Raw genomic sequence first — 20388 nt, forward strand, 5'->3', positions numbered from 1 at the left:
GCTCGCCCAATCAGTAGCCATCTGCTTCTGCGTTAACTGCTGCTCCCGAAGCAGGGGAAAGCAGCCAGCAGAGAAAGGGCGCTACTGTTAGGGTTGCAGGACAAATGAGAAGCTCTGAATAGCGCTCGGACCCTTTAGCTTGCCTTGTGTATTTGTATCTATAGAGACAGGGAAAGAAAGGAAGCATTATATTGATACAACAATTGTAAAACAAAAAAAGGAAGAGGCGTCTGAAGGACAATACAGCATGCATCAGAGGTCTCCAGATAAAAGAGGTGCCAGCAGATTTATAGAAACCTTTAATTGGTTTTCAATTGAAAGATAAAGAGGTTGAGTCAAAACCACGGAGAGGGGCAAAGTGTTCTGTATTCGCAGTCTGGACACTTGATCGATTTCAAGGAGTCAAACAGTGGCAGGATCTTTCTGTCTCTCTTTGCTTGTGTGGCCGGCCACTGAACGGGGCTGCGCCTATGCCTTTTGGAAGGGAGACAGAGGCTCAAACAGTACGAGGGATACTGATGAGAATCCTGTCCAGTTATTGGCTTGGAAGACTAAACATCGGATAGCGGGGACCTAGTCTGCTTAACGAATCCAAGTAGGAAGAAGGGTTGTGAGTGTTTATTGTAGTTTGTTTGTCTGTTTGTTTTAAGGAGAGGGGGAACTACATAGGACTACTAAAAAACAGACAAACAAACAAATAAACAAACCAGTATTTGATAACCAGCCCCTAACCCTTGCGTGTAGCCGCTCCAGGGTGATCCTAGCATCAGATTAATGTGCAGGCCGCTCTGTCCTATGCTGGACACATACTTTATCATGGCATCTTCTTCTCTCTCTCTCTGTACTCAGTGCCCCTACTCATGCAAACATTCCTTAGACAAGTCTGGCTCTTCGTTTGCTCAGAGAGCTAATTTATTGTCCCGAGCCTCCGTTATCTTTTTCAGTCCCCTAATTAATAAAAATAAAAAGCAATGGCGCAAATTACGATTATGAGGGACAGGAAGACTGTTTTGAATAAAATGAAGAAATGATTAAGTTAATGACACGATAATGAAATCTCAAGTGCGATAAACAGCCCCTTGTTGATCATTGAGCATTACCCAGGACAGGCAGAAAACTGGAAATCTAGGCTTCCTCCTGAGGTGGGTGGGCGATCTCAGGCCTGTCAAGGCTACCATGAAGCCCCACCATCGACCAGCCCCCAAATTAGGCTAACTTTCCCCGACGCCTTTGACATGATGGCTGTAGAAAAAATTTAGAGCCTTCTAGATGTCTTACATATTGGAGGAGACTCTCCATCTTCACTCCCCTGCCCCTTGCGCCACTCCTGGAACCTCCCAACGTCCCACAACCCCCTCCATGGGGTCAAGAATTGCACCTTCTCTGACTGAATTATGTGATTCCATCAGGAATTTTCTCATCATATTGCACAAATGTGCCACAGATCCCCTATCACAGCTTTTCTTCTGTCTTTGAACATTCCTCTAAGAAGTCCAAACTCCCATGGAAGCACTCAGAAAATAAATGTAGTAGGTCAGAAATCGCATTTGCTCACTCCTGGGATTAATAGGAGTATTGCCTAATGCAGCTCTTCAGAATTAAGGATTAAGAGGCAGATCTACGCAGGGACCCATTTGATATTCACTCTCCATTGTGATTCATGTAGATTAGGGGATTTAGGGTGGGTTCTTCCTGAACTAGCCCTCCAATGGCTTTGAAATTTGGAGAGAGCAGCACGTGGCAGATCAGACAGGAGTGAAAACGTGGATTCCTATCTGGACATTATCCTGATCTTAAGAGGCATCTAAGTCCAGTAAAGTCCAAGTTATTTTAGGACATTTAGCCTTCAGTGACTGGGATCTTAATGCAACCTCGAAGCTTTTAGACTGGGCTTTGTTGTATGCTAGCTAACCGTAGAGGAGAAGCTAGCTTTGGGCCTTTCGGGAGGGGCAGTGGTGTGTGTGTGTGTGTGTGTGTGTGTGTGTGTGTGTAAGGCTGATTATGAACAATACTTTTCCATATTTTATAGTGGGAGAAAAGCACTGATTTACTTCACTTCCTCAAGAATACCACTGTAAGACCAGCGAGATATGCTGGATGGGATGTGAAACACTGGAGAATTTATCACCCATCCAGCATAACAAGCACAATGCCCAATGATAAACAAAATGAAGCCCCTCTTCCAGAAAGAGATTTTAAATTAAACTGTTGTAGTTTTTCTACAGGTTCTAACTCCCAGTTGTCTCCCCTGGGCAGAACTCCTTGTTACTCAGGTGCCTGTTTATTTTTGGGGTTGTGGGGGGGCCTCTCTGGGATTACAGGAGGGACATGTGGGGTATTGGCACATCTATGGTTCAGAGGACAACGCTGTTGGGAGCTCTCTGGGATGGTGTGAAGAAGAAGGGAAGAATATGAGTTTTTGTGTAGCTTATTAGCTTTGCTTTTAAAGAAGATTGAATAGGAGCTAACGGGGAACAAGGGAGCAGTGTTCAGGGTAAGGAAGGAAAGAAAGAAGGAAGGAAAGAAAAGAAGAAAGAAGGAATGGAGGCAAGGAAGGAGGAAGGGAGGAAATGAAGTAGGAAAGGGGAAGAATGAAAGAAGGATGAAAAGAGGAAGGAGAGAATTGAGGAAAGAAAGGAGTAAGAAAGCAAGGGAGGGAAGAAAGAAGGGAAGAGGAAAGAAGGAAGGGAGGGAAGAAAGAAGGTAGGGGGACAAAAGAAGGGAGAGAGGAAGGAAGGATGAAGAGAAAAGAATAGATGAAAAGAGGAAAGAAGGAGCTATAAAAAGGGAAAAGCAAAAAAAAAAATGACAGAGTAAGAAAGGAGAGATAAGAGAATGAATATTCATTCCAGATTAGACACCTTATGGATGCCGGTGGTGTAGAGGGGAGTGGAGATGGTGTTGCCCAGGTACTGTAGACCAGAGGGAAGAGCCCTTTGCCTTGCTTGGAATGCGCCCCCTTCTGGTACCTTTGTTTGTACTGCACAGCTCCCCAGGTGGACTGAGAACTGAGCCCACCCTGGGGACTTGGAAGAAGGATGCAGAGAGAGACTGGGAAAGGTTACACTACATCCCCTCCCTTTTTCCTCCCTTTCCCCCGCCTCTGGTCAGCCGTCGCTCTTACCCCAGGGGTGTTCGCAGCATCCTCCCCTTCCAGTTTGCCTCTTCCAGCGAGCAGCAGTCTTCACAAGCGCCTGCTCCTCTCTCTGCTCTCCGGAGCCCGGCCCCCTTTTCCTCTTCTGTGGCAGCTGGGAAGGAGCAACTGGCGGCTGCTGCCGGGCGGCGTCTGGGGGGCCGACCAGCGAGGTAGAGAAGCCGCCATCTGGAGTCTCCAGAGCGGACCCGCTAAAGAGTGGGGGGAAAAGAGTTAGGGCCTGTAGCTCGCCTGGATCCTGGACTGGAAGAAACCAGAAGAGAAGCAGGAGCATCAGGCTTCAGAGGGCTTCGGGAGGGGTTTGACTAGAGTGGTGAGCTAGTTGGAAAGGGTCAGTGTGTGTGTGTGTGTGTGTGTGTGTGTGTGTGTGTGTGTGTGTGTGTGTGTGTGTGTGTGTATGTGTGTGTGTGTATGTGTGTGTGTGTGTGTCTGCACCTGCTTGTGTGCTAGTGTGGGAGTGTGTCCCTGGACCTGTGTGTGTGTGTAGTCCTTAAAACGGGGTTACCAGGTAGGATACTAGGTAGGGACGAAGAGGTCTGTCCTTCTAATCTTTCAGCCTCCAAAAAGGAGAGAATGGAGTCAGTATACCTACTACCCTTCCTTTCCTTCCCTTCCCCCAGGTGAGTGAAGGGGAGGTTGGGGTGGGGGGAGGTGTCGGGGATCAGATCGACACATACAGACAAAGTCAATGTGTAAAAGTCCTATTTATTTTCTTCCTCTATGACTGTACCCCACTCCTCTCCCCACAACAAGGAAACCTCCCGCAGGTCTTTCAACGCCAGAAGATGCTCTGTACCCTCTGCAAAACAGGGTTACTGACAGCCTTGGCCTTCACGGATTGGCCTTTTATTTAGTCCGAACCTGGAAAATGATATTCCTCTGGAGAGTAAATATTCTTCTGTTTCCGATGGAGGGCAGAAGAGGGAAGTTCAAACTAGAGAGTTCGACCGAAAGGACGAGGTGTGGAAACTTTATTAGAACCTTTGCTCACTTTGGACTTAAGTGTAAGAAGAAGGGGAGCAAAGTCCAAGGGAGAAGAAAAGGGATGGGAGATAATTTTCCATACCCCTTTTTCAATTCAGGTCAGTTCAGTAACTGATTCGTTTTCCCCCAAACTGTAACTCAAAATTCAGTTCAATCGAGCGACGAAAGGGTCTGTGTGAGTGAGTGAGTGAGTGAGTGAGTGAGTGAGTGAGTGTGTGTGTGTGTGTGTGTGTGTGTGTGAGAGAGAGAGAGAGAGAGAGAGAGAGAGAGAGAGAGAGAGAGAGAGAGAGAGAGAGAGAGAGAGAGAAGACTGCCTAGGAAAGCGAAAGTGGTCTTGAGGGTGTGGGAGGGAAAGGGCAGACACTGGCACAAACCTTCTGAAAGAGCGGAGGTATCAAAAGCCTCCAAATCCCCCTTTAATTTTTGGCATATGGGAGAAGCGTTCAGCAGCTGACCTAATCCAGCGTGAATGGAGGTGATTAGAAAGTGTGTGTGTCTGGGGGAGGGGGGGGTAAGGGGGGAGCGTAAAAGGGGAGGGAAATGAGGATTTCTTAAAAAGAGAAAGAGGTAGCACCCCACCCCTTTATTCCCGGATCATAACTGCCCTCGTTGTTCTTCCCGCCCAGCAGTTCCGTGTCCAGCCGAATTGCATTATGTAAAGAATCTGGCATGTCACCCGGTGGCACATCTGGTAGGTGTAGATGGCATTCATTAGCACAGGGTTTCTACTCTGCTGCATGCCAAAGTCCTGACAGGGATGCCCGCTGCCAATCATTCATTCCCTGCCAGTCCAAATGTGCGTCCGTGTGGGATGGCTCCCTTCCACCCTGGCACCAGAGCAAGAGGAAACAATGTGTTTAGATGCAAAGAGATGAAAGCAGAGCTGAGTATGAGAAACACCCAACAGATGCATCAGAAGAGGAGATAACGGTGCTAAGTGTCACTTAGCAATAAAGCATATGGGGGACCGCCGGAGGGAGTCGTGAGAGTGGGCAGAGTGGGGGTTGAGCTGAGCTGAGAGTTGGAGTTCAAAGCTTCCCTATTATGGAGACTGTCCATCCGCCTTTACTCTCTCCCCATCCCCCTCAAAAAACATTCTACCACCCAACCTTTCACGATTGTATTTTGCTTCTCCTGTTCTTAATGTTGCCAGTCCAGAAGGTTTTTTCTTCTACAAACTTTCTGGCTTCTTGAAGATCAGCAATCTTATATATATCATGGTTTTCTGGAGTTAAGAACTTGTCCTCTTCCCAAGATTGCTTTCTTATTCTTTGACTATGTTTCCAAGTTTGGTTAACCAAAAGAAGTAACTACCGATTTATCTGTTTCTTCCCAGGAAAGTTCATTTTTAGTTTTCCTTCTCCAAAGGAGGGAATTAGGGGTGCTGATCAAAGTCCATGATGTTAACAATATATCTGAGTACAACAGAGATTTCTCAGTTGAACTGGAGTAAAACTTATCTTAAGAACATTTGCTTTTCTTGTTTTTAACTTTTTCAAGATTTGATGTTGTTCTGTATTTTTCTGTGTGAACATTATGAAAAAGGAGAGATATCTCCTTGGCTAGCAAGATGTCATTTGTTATCTTCCTTTTTAAGCTAAAATTATACATGTATGTATACAAATATTATATTTACATGGATATTATATTTATATATGACATATATAAAGTATACATTCATATATTTATATATGTATTCAAAAAGAAAGAAGGGAAAGAGGAGAATTTTCTGAAAAGGCTAATACATAGTTTAAATCACAAAACATGACTTAGTCAACCATTCCATCAGAATCTAGTTTTATGTTTGTCTTAATTTTCTCAAATGTTAAATTTTTTAGTATAACTCTACCACATAGTGAAATGATCAATACTTGCTACGTAATTAACACAGGCAAATTAAATTTAGATGACTGTTCTTAACAGGGCAGATCCTGTCTAACTGAAAGGTCTTGGCCTGATTAAGCATGATGCTAAATAGTTCTACTACAACCTAAAAATATTTCCCTAGGTACAAGAAAAAGACCCCAGATTTATAAGACCACTACAAGGAGGAAATAATGTAGCTACAAAAAGTCACCAGTAGGTTTACTTAGAAAATCCTAGGAAATCAGCAAAGAAATTGATTGTGATAACAGCTTCAGTAAAGGAGCAGACTACAAAATAAACCCACAAGATAAATAGCAATTCTTTATAGGAATAACAAAATCCAGGAGGAATAATAGAGAATACCAATCAAAATAACTAATAAAGAAAACAAATGCATAAGACAACTGAGAATGAGTCCATAAAAACACATCTAAAATATATATAGATGAAATTACAAAATGTCCCTTGAAGAAAAAGAAACAACAGGAGCTCATGACTAAGTTGTACCACTATAGTAAACATGACAGTACTACTGGAATTTATTTAAACATATTCTTTGATTCAGAGATTCCATTGCTAGACCTCAGGTAAGCCAGTGATGTACCATACGCACCAAAGTATACATCAACGTACATTTAGTGATAGCAAAGAATTTCAAGGTAGAGATACATGCATGCACTGTAATATTTTTTAACTGAATATGATGAATACAGAGAAGCATGGAAAGGAATATGAATTGATGCAAAGTGAAATAAGTAGAAACAGGAAAATAATACAAACACTTAATACAACAATTTAAATTGAAAAAAATAACAGCAAAGTGATAGACATTGAATGCTTCAAAATTATAATGGCCAAACTTGATCCCATGCTTCACAGAGGTGGATACTGTGGGTGTGAAACATTTCATATAATGTCATACTTTAAAAAACGTTTTAAATTATAACTCTTGGTTTTTCTTCTCAGTTCCTTGTCCCCATCTCTCTCTCTCTCTTTCTTCTCAGAGGGCCACCCTTTTATTATAATGAATTTGTCACACTCTCTCCTCTTCCATATCTTGACTACTTTATTTAACTTTATTTTTAAAAATTTATTGAATAAAACAAGCATTTCCATAACATAATAAAAATATGATTGCAGCAAAACTGCACAGCTATTCCTTTTAAATATATAATAAAATTTTCATGTGAATCCCCCCTTTTTTCTTCCTTCCCCTTACCCTAGAAATGGCTACCACTAGACTTAAATAGGTATATGCACATATGTGCATTTATATTCAAAATTATTCTCTATCTCTGGATACAGATTTCTTGACTAGTTTTGCTGAACTGATTTCCTTCTATTTTTGAATCACTGTTATGAGAGATAACTCTCTGGGAGGAGATATAAGGGATACATTGGGATTGGCTGTTGTCCTTCGTATTCAAAGAGGACCAAAATGACATCGCTACGATAAAGTGAAATTTCAGTGTGTCCAACTGTGGCTAATCAGACCAATATGAGCTTGGAATGCTTTATTACAGGTTAGGCAGAGATAGTTTGTGTGAATATTTAGGGTGAATATTTGCACATTGGGAAATGATGACATAAAAGCAAAACATATCAATAAAAATACTTTGTAAAATGTAATCAAAGACTAACTAGGGGGAAATATGTCTCATCAGTGAAAAAAAATATGGTTCCTAAGGAAAGAATGTTGTGGTGGTAAAAAAGACGTTACACAATTTTCTCTGATAGGTAGCAGCTTTGGGAGAATGGCTAAGCAAAAAAACATTTGCTACATTTTATCTGTGTGGATAGTCTTTCCAATAAGTCAACTCATACTCTATTCTGCCTTTTAAACATGTGCAATCATTTTATGTCCCACAGTGACTCTTTTACAGGGGGTTCATGCAACATTTGATTGATCTTCCTCTACATCTCTTGAAATCAATTTGGTTTGGGGCAGCTAGGTGGCGCAGCAGACAGAGAACTGGCCCTGGACTCAGGAGGACTGAGGTCAAATCCAGTCTTAAGTTAATTAGTAGCTCCAAGACTCTGAGCAAGTCACTTACTAGAAATAAATCATTTTAGTTCCATTGAAATATGTGTGCTGACCATTTGTTATCCCTCCCTTTTGTAATGTGACTCGTCTATTTCCTTTTCCAGTCATCAGTCCATCTGATAGCCTTTCAGATACAATACTTGGTTAATATTATGTGGTAGTTCAGCCTGCATTCACCTGTCATGCACCTTTCCACTGTCTCTTGGGTTATACTCAAGTTAATTTCTTCAGATATTGTATTCCATGACTCACTTATGGTCAGAATCACTGGAAAAATCTTAACTTTTAAAAGATTGGTCTTTGTTTCAGGGAGAAGTCTGAAGTGATTAAAAGCACTATGCAATTTCCCAGGAGCAGTGCAGCCAACTCACATTCTGTGTCAGTTGAAGACCCAGTTTATTTCCACCTTCAGTATCCATCCAAGATAAACATATTAATAAACTGGCAGATCTATAGTTTTCTCCTACAACTACATTATCCTAGTTTGGACAATAAGTATGTTCATCCACTTGGGGTTGCTGATGTGGATAATTAAGTTAAATTAATTTTGAGTTATTTAAAAAAATAATAGCTTCTGAAATATTCCAGGGGTGAATGTAATCAGCAAGTTATCACTTGCAAAGAGGAATGCCAGGAGGATTTCATTCTATTCCATTTAGTCTGTGCTCTGGACATCTTTCATGACAATAGCCAATACCTTTGGTGAACATATTCTTCCACTCAAGTCTGATTTTAGATCTTTCTTAGAATCTTATATAATTTTGATACATGTGTAGAAGAATTGTGGAAGGATGCCCTTCAAGGCAATGTTGAATTCCATTAAATTAAATGCTTTTAAAATACTCAACAACAACGCAAGCACAATGGAATCTATTTTTAAAATGCTATTTTATTTTTTCTAATTATGTGTAAAGACAAATTTTAACATTCATTTAAAAATTTTGAGTTCAAAATTTTCTTCCTCCATCTCTCACCTCTCTCCTTCCTGAGACAACAAGCAATTTAATGTAGGTTACTTACGTACAATCTTGTAAAATATATTTCCATATTAATTATGTCATGAAAGAAGAGATGAAAAGAAAAAAGAAGCAAAAATGAAGTGAAAGTAGTGTGTTTTGATCTGCATTCAGATTTCCTCAGTTCTTTCTCTGCATGAGAATAGCACTTTTTCCTCATGAGTCTTTTGGAATTGTCTTGGATCATTTGTTGTATTGCTGAGAATAGCTAAGTCCTTCATAGATGATCATCATACAATGTTGCTATTACTGTATACAATGTTCTGGTTCTGCTCACTTCACTTTCCATCAGTGCATGTAAGTCTTTCCAAGGTTTTCTGAAATCTGCCTACTTGTCATTTCTTATATACAATATTTTATTATTATTATAATACAATAGTATTCCATTATATTCATATACCACAACTTGGTCAACATTCCCCAATTGATGGACACCCCCTCAATTTCTAATTCTTTTGTCACCACAAAAAGGGCTACTATAAATGTTTTTGTACAAGTACATCCTAGCCCACCTTTTATTTCTTTGAGATACAGACCTAGTAGTGGTATTGGTGGATCAAAAGATATTCACAGTGTCTTTTGGGTATAGTTCCAAATTGCTCTCCAGAGTGGTTGAATCAGGTCACAACTCCATCAATAGTGCATTAGTGTCCCCATTTTCCCAGATATCCTTCAACATTTATCATTTCCCTTTTCTATTACATTAGCCAATCTGATAGGTATGAGGTGATATCTCAGAGTTGTTTTAATTAAGCACAAAGAAATCTTAAGTCTCTCAGTCAATTCTGTGATTATAAAGATGTGTTATAATATAGAATATTATTTGTGAGTGCTGTCTGTTCCTTTCTAATACTTTCAGCAAGGATACTCTAGAAGTACAAATAGATTATTCTCATAAAGTTTTTTTATAGAGACAGGTAATAAGGGTATTTTAAAAATATTTTCTTGATTTTATTTTTTGGGTAGAGATAAGATCTGTGATTCCCCCCCAAGCATTTGATATTCTTTCTCTTTTGGGGGAATATCTTAAGAAGTGATCCTTCAGTCACTACAAAATTATGTTGTGACTAGTCTGAACCTTCTCTATGTATATTCGAACTAGTCTAGCTGCTCTTCCCATGTTTACTTTTTTAAATATTATTTCTACTTCCTCATTAGCGCATTAGAGACTGCCTTTTTAGAGTGACTCCATTGCCACTGATGGAGAAAAGAGTTTGTTGTAGGCAGAGGTGGGGAAGCTATAGTCTCAAGGTAACTGTGACCCTCTAGGTACTCAAGTGTGTCCCTTTGACTGAATCCACACTTCACAGAACAAATCCCCTTAATAAAAAGATTTGTTCTGTAAAACTTGGATTCAGTCAAAAGGACTTAGAAGGTCACATGTGGCCTCCAGGCTGCATGTTCCTCATCCCTGGTTGAGGCATCTTGACAGATCTTTTCCATTTTCTCCTGACTTTTTCACCTTCCAGTCTTGGCCTTAAAACCCTCATTATATAAAAGCCTCATTATATCTCTCAAAAGCTCTATCTATGCTTGTTTTATCCCCAGAACTTCTTTTCTTAATTTCCTTTTCTCCCTCTCCTTCCTTACTATCTACAAACATATGCATGTCCCGCCTTCCTCAAAAAAAAAATACTTTATCCTTCCATCCGTGCTGTCATCCCATGTGTCTGCTGTCCTTTGTGCTTAAACTTCTTGAAAAAGGTTATCCACAATAGGTACTTCAACTTTCCTTCCTCTCACTGTCTTTTTAACCCGTTATAATTTGTCTTCTGACCTTATCATTCCCCTGAAACTATTCTTCCTAAAATTACCAATGATCTCTTAGCTGCAAATCCAGTGGTTTTTATTAAATCTCATTTTTGATGACCTCTCTGTAGCTTTTGATGGTATCAATCACCCCCTTCTCCTTATAATCTCCTCTCTAGGTTTTCAAAACACCATTCTTTCCTGGTTTTCCTTTCACCTATCTGACCACTCCTTCTCAGACTCCTTTTCTAGATCATTCTCCAGGCCACACTCATTAATTGAGAGTATTCCATAGGTCTCCATCATTGGCCCTCTTCTTTTTGCTATGATACTTGATCTCATTAGTTTCTATAGATTTAATGATCATCATTATGGTGAAGGAGATCAAATCCACCTTGCCAGCTGTACCTATTTCACTTTTGTAGCACACTTCAAATATTCCCCCAACTCCCATTTCTTTGCTTTAATACTTCCATATCACATTGATGTAGGCCTACATTGCCTAACTTCTGGACTATTGCAATAACCAGAAGGTTTCTCTGCCTAACATAAATCTCCATGAATTATTCATTCAGTTACCAAATTGATTTTTCTATAGTGCAGATCTGATTATGACACCCTTAAAGGCAATAAACTCCAGTAGCTCCCCAATCATTTCCAGGGAACACCCCTAGGGGTCAAAGCTCTTCATAATTTGTACCTCCTGACCTTTCCAGATTTCTTACACCTTACATGTTCCCCCTAGTCTCCCATGTGTTCTTTAATCTAGTGACATTGGCCTCTTTGTTTCTCCTCAATCAAGACACTTGATTGTGTTTTCTCAGGCACTTCAGGCTGTTGCCCATGCCAGGAATTCTCTACCTCTCCATCTCTGTCTCCTAGCTTCCCTGGTTTCCTTCACATGTAAATAAAAATTCCTTATTGTACAGGAAGTCTTTTGTAATTCCTCTTAATTCCTATGTCATTCTGCTAATTATTTCCTATTTATCTCGTATGTTTGTACATATTTGCTTATTTGCTTTCTCCCCTATTAGACTGTGAACTACTTGAAGACAAGATATGCCTTTTACCTTCCTTGTCCTTATCCCCACTGCTTACCACATAGCCTGGCACACAGTAAGTAACAAGAAATGATTATTGACTAACTGTTCTCTTTTATGTATTAAAATGTATTTTAACTACAGCCTTTTTGTTTTTTAGCATCGCTATTAGCAAACCCTTTCCCCTCTAATATCCCAGTTCAATTTAAAATGGAGAAACTAAAAAAAAAAAAAACAAACTTGTAACATATAAGTAAGTCAGGCAAAACAAATCCATACAGGAGTCATGTCCCAAAATCTGTCTTTTTATGAATCTTATATCCATCACCTCTCTATTACGCATTTTCTGCAAAGGGGCATTTCTCCCCCCACCCCTGTTCTTTAAATTTGGTTATAATTCTTAGCTTAATTAGTGATTTAATATAAGTTATTTATAATTAATGCCAGGTTATTTATTTGAAAACAAGTGTGGTCATAATGACCTTTTATTTGTGAATAGGGAGTGCAAAAAGAGGGAATTACTGATATATGAACTAGATATAGTGTTTTTATCTGAGACTATTTTAAAAGTTATGAAGAACACAGTAAAAGAGCTGATAAATTATAGAATAGTCCATAATGATATGAAGTTAGGAGAATTGACCGAAGTTGTGCTCTGTGAATTACCAGACCCAGCTGACCCTTCAAAAAATCTGACAAAATACCAGAAGGGGAAATGGTACCTCGACAGTGGCTTTTAATCCTCCTTCAGTAGAGCAGGATCCTGTAATAAACTTGCAGCGTTAATGAGTAAAGGGGATGCTGTATCATAGCAGTTGAGACATAAGCTTGAATGAATACACTCAGATTCTCACTTGAACTTGAAGTTGGAGCAAGATTCTTACAATCAAAATCAGATACCTCAATTGTGAAAGAGGCTGTGTTTATATTCTCTGGGCCAAAGGTGCCTGCTTTGTGGTTAGATGGAGGGCTAGCTTTCCTAATTCACATAAAAGCATAACCTATGGAAGAAAGGCCAAAGGTGGTCCTACTATAGGGGCAAGAGAGCTCACTCATACATGAAGTGGGAGGATAGTTCCTTTGGGTAGCACAGAGTAGTGTCTCCTATAGGCAGGTCCCAAGAGGACACTTGTGTTTTCACTGCATAAGTGGATGGAGGATGTGCCCAAGGAGCAACTCACAAGATTCAACTAATTCCCTAATGTTCCAGGAAATATCTAGAAAAATTTCTTTGTGGCAAATGACTGCAGAGACCCTCAAGAACAGAGGTCAATGGAATCAACGACAAATAATGGATCTCTTATGGTGGCTGTACTGAAAAATAGGAAGATAAGTATGTGTTGACTACTAGTCTTTGAACAAAAGAAGTGAAATGGACCAGTAATCTATGCCCAGAATTCAAGGTACCCCAGAGAGTATATTAGGTAGATAGTAATTATCAGTAACGTATTGGTACAAAGACTATTATCAGGTTCCTGTGGTAGAAGAAGACAATGTTTTCTCTAGCACTAGGACCAGGAAACTCACGTGGGGCAAAACTCTTACTATAATCTGACTTCTACCTCCCACAGAATTCTGGGCCCTGGTTCCATCACTCACAGTCACTGCCAATCTCCTGACTAGGTTCTTTGACTCTCTCAGCCTTGTATTTTCATAGTCCTGTTTGCTGTGAGGCAGGCTTCATGGGACCTGCCATCAGGTTGGAACTTGGGAAGGGGGCCCTTGAGCAATCTAGTTACTTTCCTTCTTCAGCAGACCTCTCTCCAACCACTGATATTCTGCCTTGACTCTTTACTCATAAATTAGTATATTGTCACTTTTTTATACTCTCCATGTCTCAATAATTCTGAACGCTTGCCTCATCATGTACAAATATGCTCAATAGCTCATTTTCTCATTCTCATCCACCACAGTTTTGTGCCTATGATGCCCTACTCCAGATCTACTTATTCCTTTCATTTTGTCCTCTGGAATGTCTGCTCCCTAATTAGCAAACTTCATTTAATCTTAAAAAGATTTTTCATGATTTTGGTCATCTGGTGCTCATTAAGACTTATGCCCCTCCTTATGACACCATTTCTCTTGCTATTTTTATTTTATTTTCTCTGATAACCATGACTGACTGGCAATAGTGTGGGAATTGGAATATTTCTTCATTTTTCAATGAGTTCAGTGCCTGATTCATAGCTTCCCTCTCCAGCCTAACTTCTGCTTTTATACTAGATGGTTTCAACATACCTAACTTTCCAGTTCCTCAGTGTCCTTGTTTCCCTGACCAGTCCACTTTAGCTACACACAGAGGGGCTCATACCTTGGTCTTGCTATCATTCACAAGTATTCCACTTTGACAATTATGAACTCCCAAATTCTTTTATCTGATCATAATCTTTTATTGTTCCAACTTTCCTTATGCATTATAATTGGTATCCCTATACTTCATCCTATCCATAACCTCCAGTCTTGCTGTCCTTAAGTTCTTTCATTAGCTCTGAAATGACAACACTTTCTTCTTTTCATGCTTTTTCCCTCTTAGTGAAATAGTTTAACTCTTCACTATCCTCTATGCTCCTTGACTTCTTATCCCATTTCCAGTCGTATATTACCAAGCTCTGACCTTGGATTAATCTCATCATCAATTTCCTTCATGTTTATTCATGGGCTGCTTGAATGAAGCAAGAGAAAATAATATATCCATGATGACTGGGCACATTAGAGTTTTTGTTATTGAATCTCAACTGGATCTCTGTTTCTTCAAAGCAATCCTTCTGTTCCTTCCTGCTACACCTCCTTTGGTAACTGTTCCAAACCTCATTCCTTCTCTATCACCTGGGAGCTTTTCATTAGAATAGAGCCCATACAATCACTTGTGATGTAGTTTATAATTGAACTAGAAACCACTGAGGTTTCTTTCAGCTCTTAAATTTTGATTCTACTTTCCTCCTATACATCACTTAGACATCTCTATTTCCTCATAGCATCATAGATTTAGAGCTAGAAGGTTGTATAGAGGTCATCAGTTCCAATTCTATCATTTTATACATGAGGAAAATCAGACCGAGAGAGTTTAAGTGACTAACCCATGGTCACTCCATTGGTAAGTGTCTGATGAAGGATTCAAGCTCAGACCTTCCTGAAAGGAAGAAAAGAAGGAAGGAAGAAAGGCATGGAAGAAGGAATGAAGGAAGAAGAGAGGGAGGGAAGGAAGGAGAAAGAAAGAAAGATAGCAAAGAGGAAGTAAAGAAGCAAGGGAGGAAGAGAGGAAGGAAAGAAGAAAATTGAAATTAAGGGACTATATGCCCTGCACTATGCTAAACATTCTACAGACATTAATTCATCGGATTCTCACAACATCTCTGGAAGGTAGGTGTTATTATATATTTTTTATGTATAAATATATACTATAACATAATAATGTAATATGTATTATACTATTATATATAAAATATACTATATATAATGAGCATATAAAATATATAAACATATAAATATATTTGTATATTTTAGAGTTGAAGAAACTAGGGCAAACTGAGGTTGAACAACTTGCCAAGGGTCACACAGCTAGTAAGTGTCTTTAAAATTAAACTCAGATCTTCATGGCACCAGGCCTAGCACTCTATCTACTGAACTGTATAGCCCCCTCTATAGAAAACTAGAGGAATATTTACATATATCCAGATGATATGCTAGTTTTTATTCATGCAATATGAGTCTAACATGCAATTATATATGTTAATTAATACACATTTATTATTGTATATTTTGAGCATGCATTGTTTATAATTTTCTTATGCTTATTTGCTTTTGTTCTAGTAACATACATGTAGTGAATCTACACTAATCTGTTTATCTGCACCTATATATTGCTGTTTCTCTGTATTTTATTATGTTGTTGACTTAATGTTATTATCACTTTACTTTGTTTTACATTATGCACAATTGCTTGTGTTCTATGAATATGTGTCCACATGTGCATGGGCATGTGATGTGTCCTGTATGTCATGTAGACAAGTAGTCACTGAAGTAGCCTGCTGCATATACTGTTGATATGCATACACATACATACATATGTGGGTATGTGTATAAAATTTGCTGTCATTGGCCTCTTCAATGATTACCTTGGATAATGGCTTAGTTACTTTTGTTATATTAGCTGCTGATAATTATTCTTAAACTGTGCTATAAAATTCCAAATCTCAAGTGTACCAAAGTTGTTTTTGAAAGGAATCAAACCTCAGGGAAGAATTTAACTGGTGGTGTTTCTCTGTCAGAAAAATTGCTGAGTGCAAATTGAAGTTCTTTGGGTTGGGATGGAACCCTTAGCTTTCTATTGTGAGGAGATGAGCACTGGGACCTTTATGGTTCTTTCTGACTTTGAATCAGTGATGCTTGTGGTTCTGTAAGTCTGGTTTATGAAACTAGAGTGTGGGGAGTTTGTGACCACTGTCTGAGTGGCCATTTTTAATTAAATATCTCCACTGCTACTGTCATCTTCACTTTGATTGGACACTGAGGAGAGTTGTGAGTATAATAGACTAAGGCTTGCAGAACTATTCTCTTTGGGATATCTTGTAAAGGGCAGTGTCATGCTCTCTCTGTTCTCTTCATTCTCTGTCTAAGATGGGAGATGTTTACTCCAAAGTTTTTATTTTTCTGTTTTTTTTTAGTTTGTATATAATTCTTTGTTTAATTAGGGCTTTAATTCTTGCTTACTCTAGAGGAAAAAAAAAACATGATTGGTCATAAACACTTTTTTATTTGTGAATTTAATTAGCCATAATTGGGGGTTGCAAGAAGTTACTGTCTCTATACACAGGTGAAAATGACTCGTTAGTAAATACAGATACTGAGTAAGGATTCAGAAGCTATATGAGGGGAAAATTGTATTCATTTACTAATTTTTGTAAGTTGCCAAATTAGATAAAGCTGGATCTGAAGATTTTGACTTTAGGCAAAGAGGACCAGTTAATACGGGTGCTTGAAAGGAGTCTAGATTTGCAGATCACTCATCTGTCTCCATTGTTTGCTACTTCCCACTATGCTTCTGCAGAGAAATTCCTCTGTAGGGATGAAGTCAAAGTAGTAACTACAGAGTAAGGTCCAAGAAACATTTATGTTTATTGCTCAGTGCCTGGCACTTGTGCTAAGGCAAGAGATAGCCCTTGCCAAATACAAGATCTAATGCGGGAGAAAACATATGAAAGAAGTTCACAAAAGAGGGATGGGTGAGGGAGTATACCTGGAACAGGAGTATGATGAAGTTTTGTAACCAGATGGGAACAAGGTGAGGTGTCTCTTTCTTAAACAGAGAATGTGGGAAGGATTCTCTGGTATCCACCCTCCAACCTCTCCAATCAGAGGGAGGCATGGGGTCTGAAGGACAAGGGATAGCAAGGAGGTGTGTATTTCAGAGCTGATGTCATCTTGCATGATGGCAAAATCCAGAGAGCAAAAAGTTATAGGAGTGCAATACAATTTGTTGGCATTTGGTTTGAAGGTGTTGTGATTGTTATCTCAAAGCTAGAAGTGGATTAGGAATGGCAGAGTAGGGAAGGAGCATAAATATGTGGCAGTGTCACATGAGGAGAACCGGAGGAGCAGGAGAACATGATGAGCATGGGACAGATTTAGATATGGTGAGCACTTACCAATTAGAAGGCCAGAGTTCCAGGACCCTGGCTGGAGTTCCAAGTGGATGGTGGAGATTGGGATACAGGTTTATTTAAGAGAATAGCCAGCAAACTCATCCTCTATTTAACCATCCAGGGACACTGCATACTAAGTATCTGACTCTGTTTACTGACAAAGGAAAAGTGCTATCAGTGTCTTCCATTACAGGACCTGCTCAAGTCAGACTTGGCCCCAAACAGCTTTGATCTCACATTACTGACTCACCTTGAGCTTGGTCCACTAAAACCCCCAGATAATTTTCAGAGGAACTGCTCTCTCTTTCTCCCTCCATTTCTCTCTTATCTTTTATACTTTGCAAGTTAAGTTTTTGCATCAAAATGTAAGACTATACATCTGTCCTTGTTAAATTATATCTCATTAGAGAAAGCTCAATGTTGTATTTTTTTTATTCTGACTTTGTCATCTGGTGCGTTAGATCTTTATCCTAGCTTTGGATCAATGGCAAATTTTATGTATGTCACTGATATCTATGTCACTGATCAAAATGTTTATCAGAACAGGCCAACCACAGATCCATGGAACAAGATGGTAGATGTCTAGTTGGTATGGAATTATTAATAATGTTTATTTTTTGAGTCTGTCCATTTTACTAGTTCAGAGCCCAGCTAATCATATTATTATCTGGACCATACCTCTCCACCTCATCCACAACAGCACAGTGGAAGATACTGTCAAATTCTTTATTAAAATTCAGGTAAACTGTACCTATAGCATTCATCTGACCTGACAGTTTAGTGATCCGGTCAAAAAGAGAAATGCAATTTGCTTTGCATGACTGGTTCATGTCTAAGCTGTGTTGGCTTTTTGTCATGATTAGTTCCACTTTTAGTTGTTCACTAACCATTTCCTTCATCACGGATTCTAGAATTTTTCTAGAAATCAACATGAAAATCAAGACATCATTGACTTTCCTACAGTCCTTTTGTACCTTTCCCATTCCATACAATGTCTTGTTTATAGACATCTGAAACCATGGGATTTATTGCGCATTTCTTTTTTTGTCTCCTGTCTTGTCATCTCTGTTCCTGCTCTTCTTATGTCACTTGATGGATACATACATTCAACTTTCTTCCTCTTTCTTTTTCAGTTTAAAGTCCTTTGTATTAAAGTTGCAAGGTTTATGGCAAAAATATTCTTACTGATTGTGTATGCTCTATCCTTGACCAGGAACCTATCCTTTGTAGACTTTGTGATGGTCCAGAAATCTAAAGCCTATTTTCAAACACCCCATTCTTAGACAGTTATTTACTTAATTAATTTGTTTTCAATCATTTGAAGCTCTTGACTTTGTTAGCAGTGAGGGAAAACCACCATTACTCTTACGGTGTTCATTTTCTTATCCAAGATTTCACAATTCTTAGCAGCATAGTCTAGATTTGTTCCAGCATTATCTTTTGTGTCCACATCAATCACCAGAAGTGATTCATAGTCATTAGGTCTGACAAGTCATTGGGTGTTCTCCATCACATCTTGAATATATTCCCTGGGAAGATAGAAGATATCTCCTTAGGTGTCATTATTTTGACAAATTGCTGCTTCAGTGCCCATCAGCAAGGAGTAACTAACCATTGTCTCTTCTTCCTCTTAGCTTTTATGTCTGATCTCTCACCTGACAAGACCTGTGGCTGCAAATGAGCATCCCTCAAAGGACAAACAATTGTTTTTCTCCGTAGAGACTCCAGCTCTTTACTCTTTATGAGGAATCTCCATTGATAGATTGATCAAATAAAAATCAATTGTTTAAGCTTTGCTGCAAACATTTTCCCCCCCCGGAGAATATATTCATGGTTCCATCAAAGACCAGATAATAGTTTATATCTAAGAATATAAACTAAGAATATATCATGAAGTATAAAAAGTTTTAGGAAAACTGTTCTGTTTTTACCTAGTTAAAAAAAGTTTGACTAGGCATAGAGATCTTTTTCAAAGTAAGAACTCATGCTCAGGCAATGATTTCACCTGATGATTATCATCAAAGCACTATTCTAACATGATTATACTTTGCATTAAGAACTCTAATAAATAGGATCCAGATTTATGAGGTTGTTAATTGTTCTTCCCTGTTGGGTCTATTAACCTCTGTTCCATCTTTAGTCATGACTATATAAACAATAATGAATAGGTAAAGTGTCCAGTAGCTTTTGGCAGTAATTCTTCTTAACAATGAAGTGCCTGATTAAGCCATTTTCAAGGATTATCTATTCCAGCCTTTAGAGTTGATCAGAAAAAGAAAAAAAAACATCCTTTAGACAACAACAACAGCAAAAACAATCAACCAACCACAATAACAACCACAAAATCCTTCAGGTAGAACTAGCATAATGAGCAATGAATTTGATTGATTAATTTGCACCCGACTTGGAAATGAAAATGAAATTATGTTGAAGCCCTCTCTCACTAACAGTTTCCTTATGCAAAATACCATGTTGGGAAAAAAAAAATACCTTGAAACAGTACCACTCAGACTTCATCTGTCTACATTTTTGTTACCCAGACAGTCCTTTAATAACTCATAATGGTTTCCAGTAATCACAGGAGGCTTTACAAATCTAGGCTTGAAAAGATATTAAGAACATCCCCAGAAAACTTCCCTGGGGCAGTCTATCTTTCTCATCATCCCATGGTTTCCTGCATTATGAAAAACCTGGCCATTTCTACCCAGTCAATTTTTTCTATTTCTTGGTAGTTGTTATCTGACTCATTTCCAGGAAGAGCAACTTCCAAGATACAGCAACCAATTACTAGCCCAAGATGAATCACCTCCACAACAACAGGAAACATTTGATGATTGCTTCAGTAAAGAACAAAGATTGAATGGACATAGATGCTGAATTACCTCCTTTTCAA

The sequence above is a fragment of the Notamacropus eugenii genome, chromosome 7, assembly GCF_028372415.1.
Source record: "Notamacropus eugenii isolate mMacEug1 chromosome 7, mMacEug1.pri_v2, whole genome shotgun sequence".
In the NCBI taxonomy this organism is placed as follows: Eukaryota; Metazoa; Chordata; class Mammalia; order Diprotodontia; family Macropodidae; genus Notamacropus; species Notamacropus eugenii.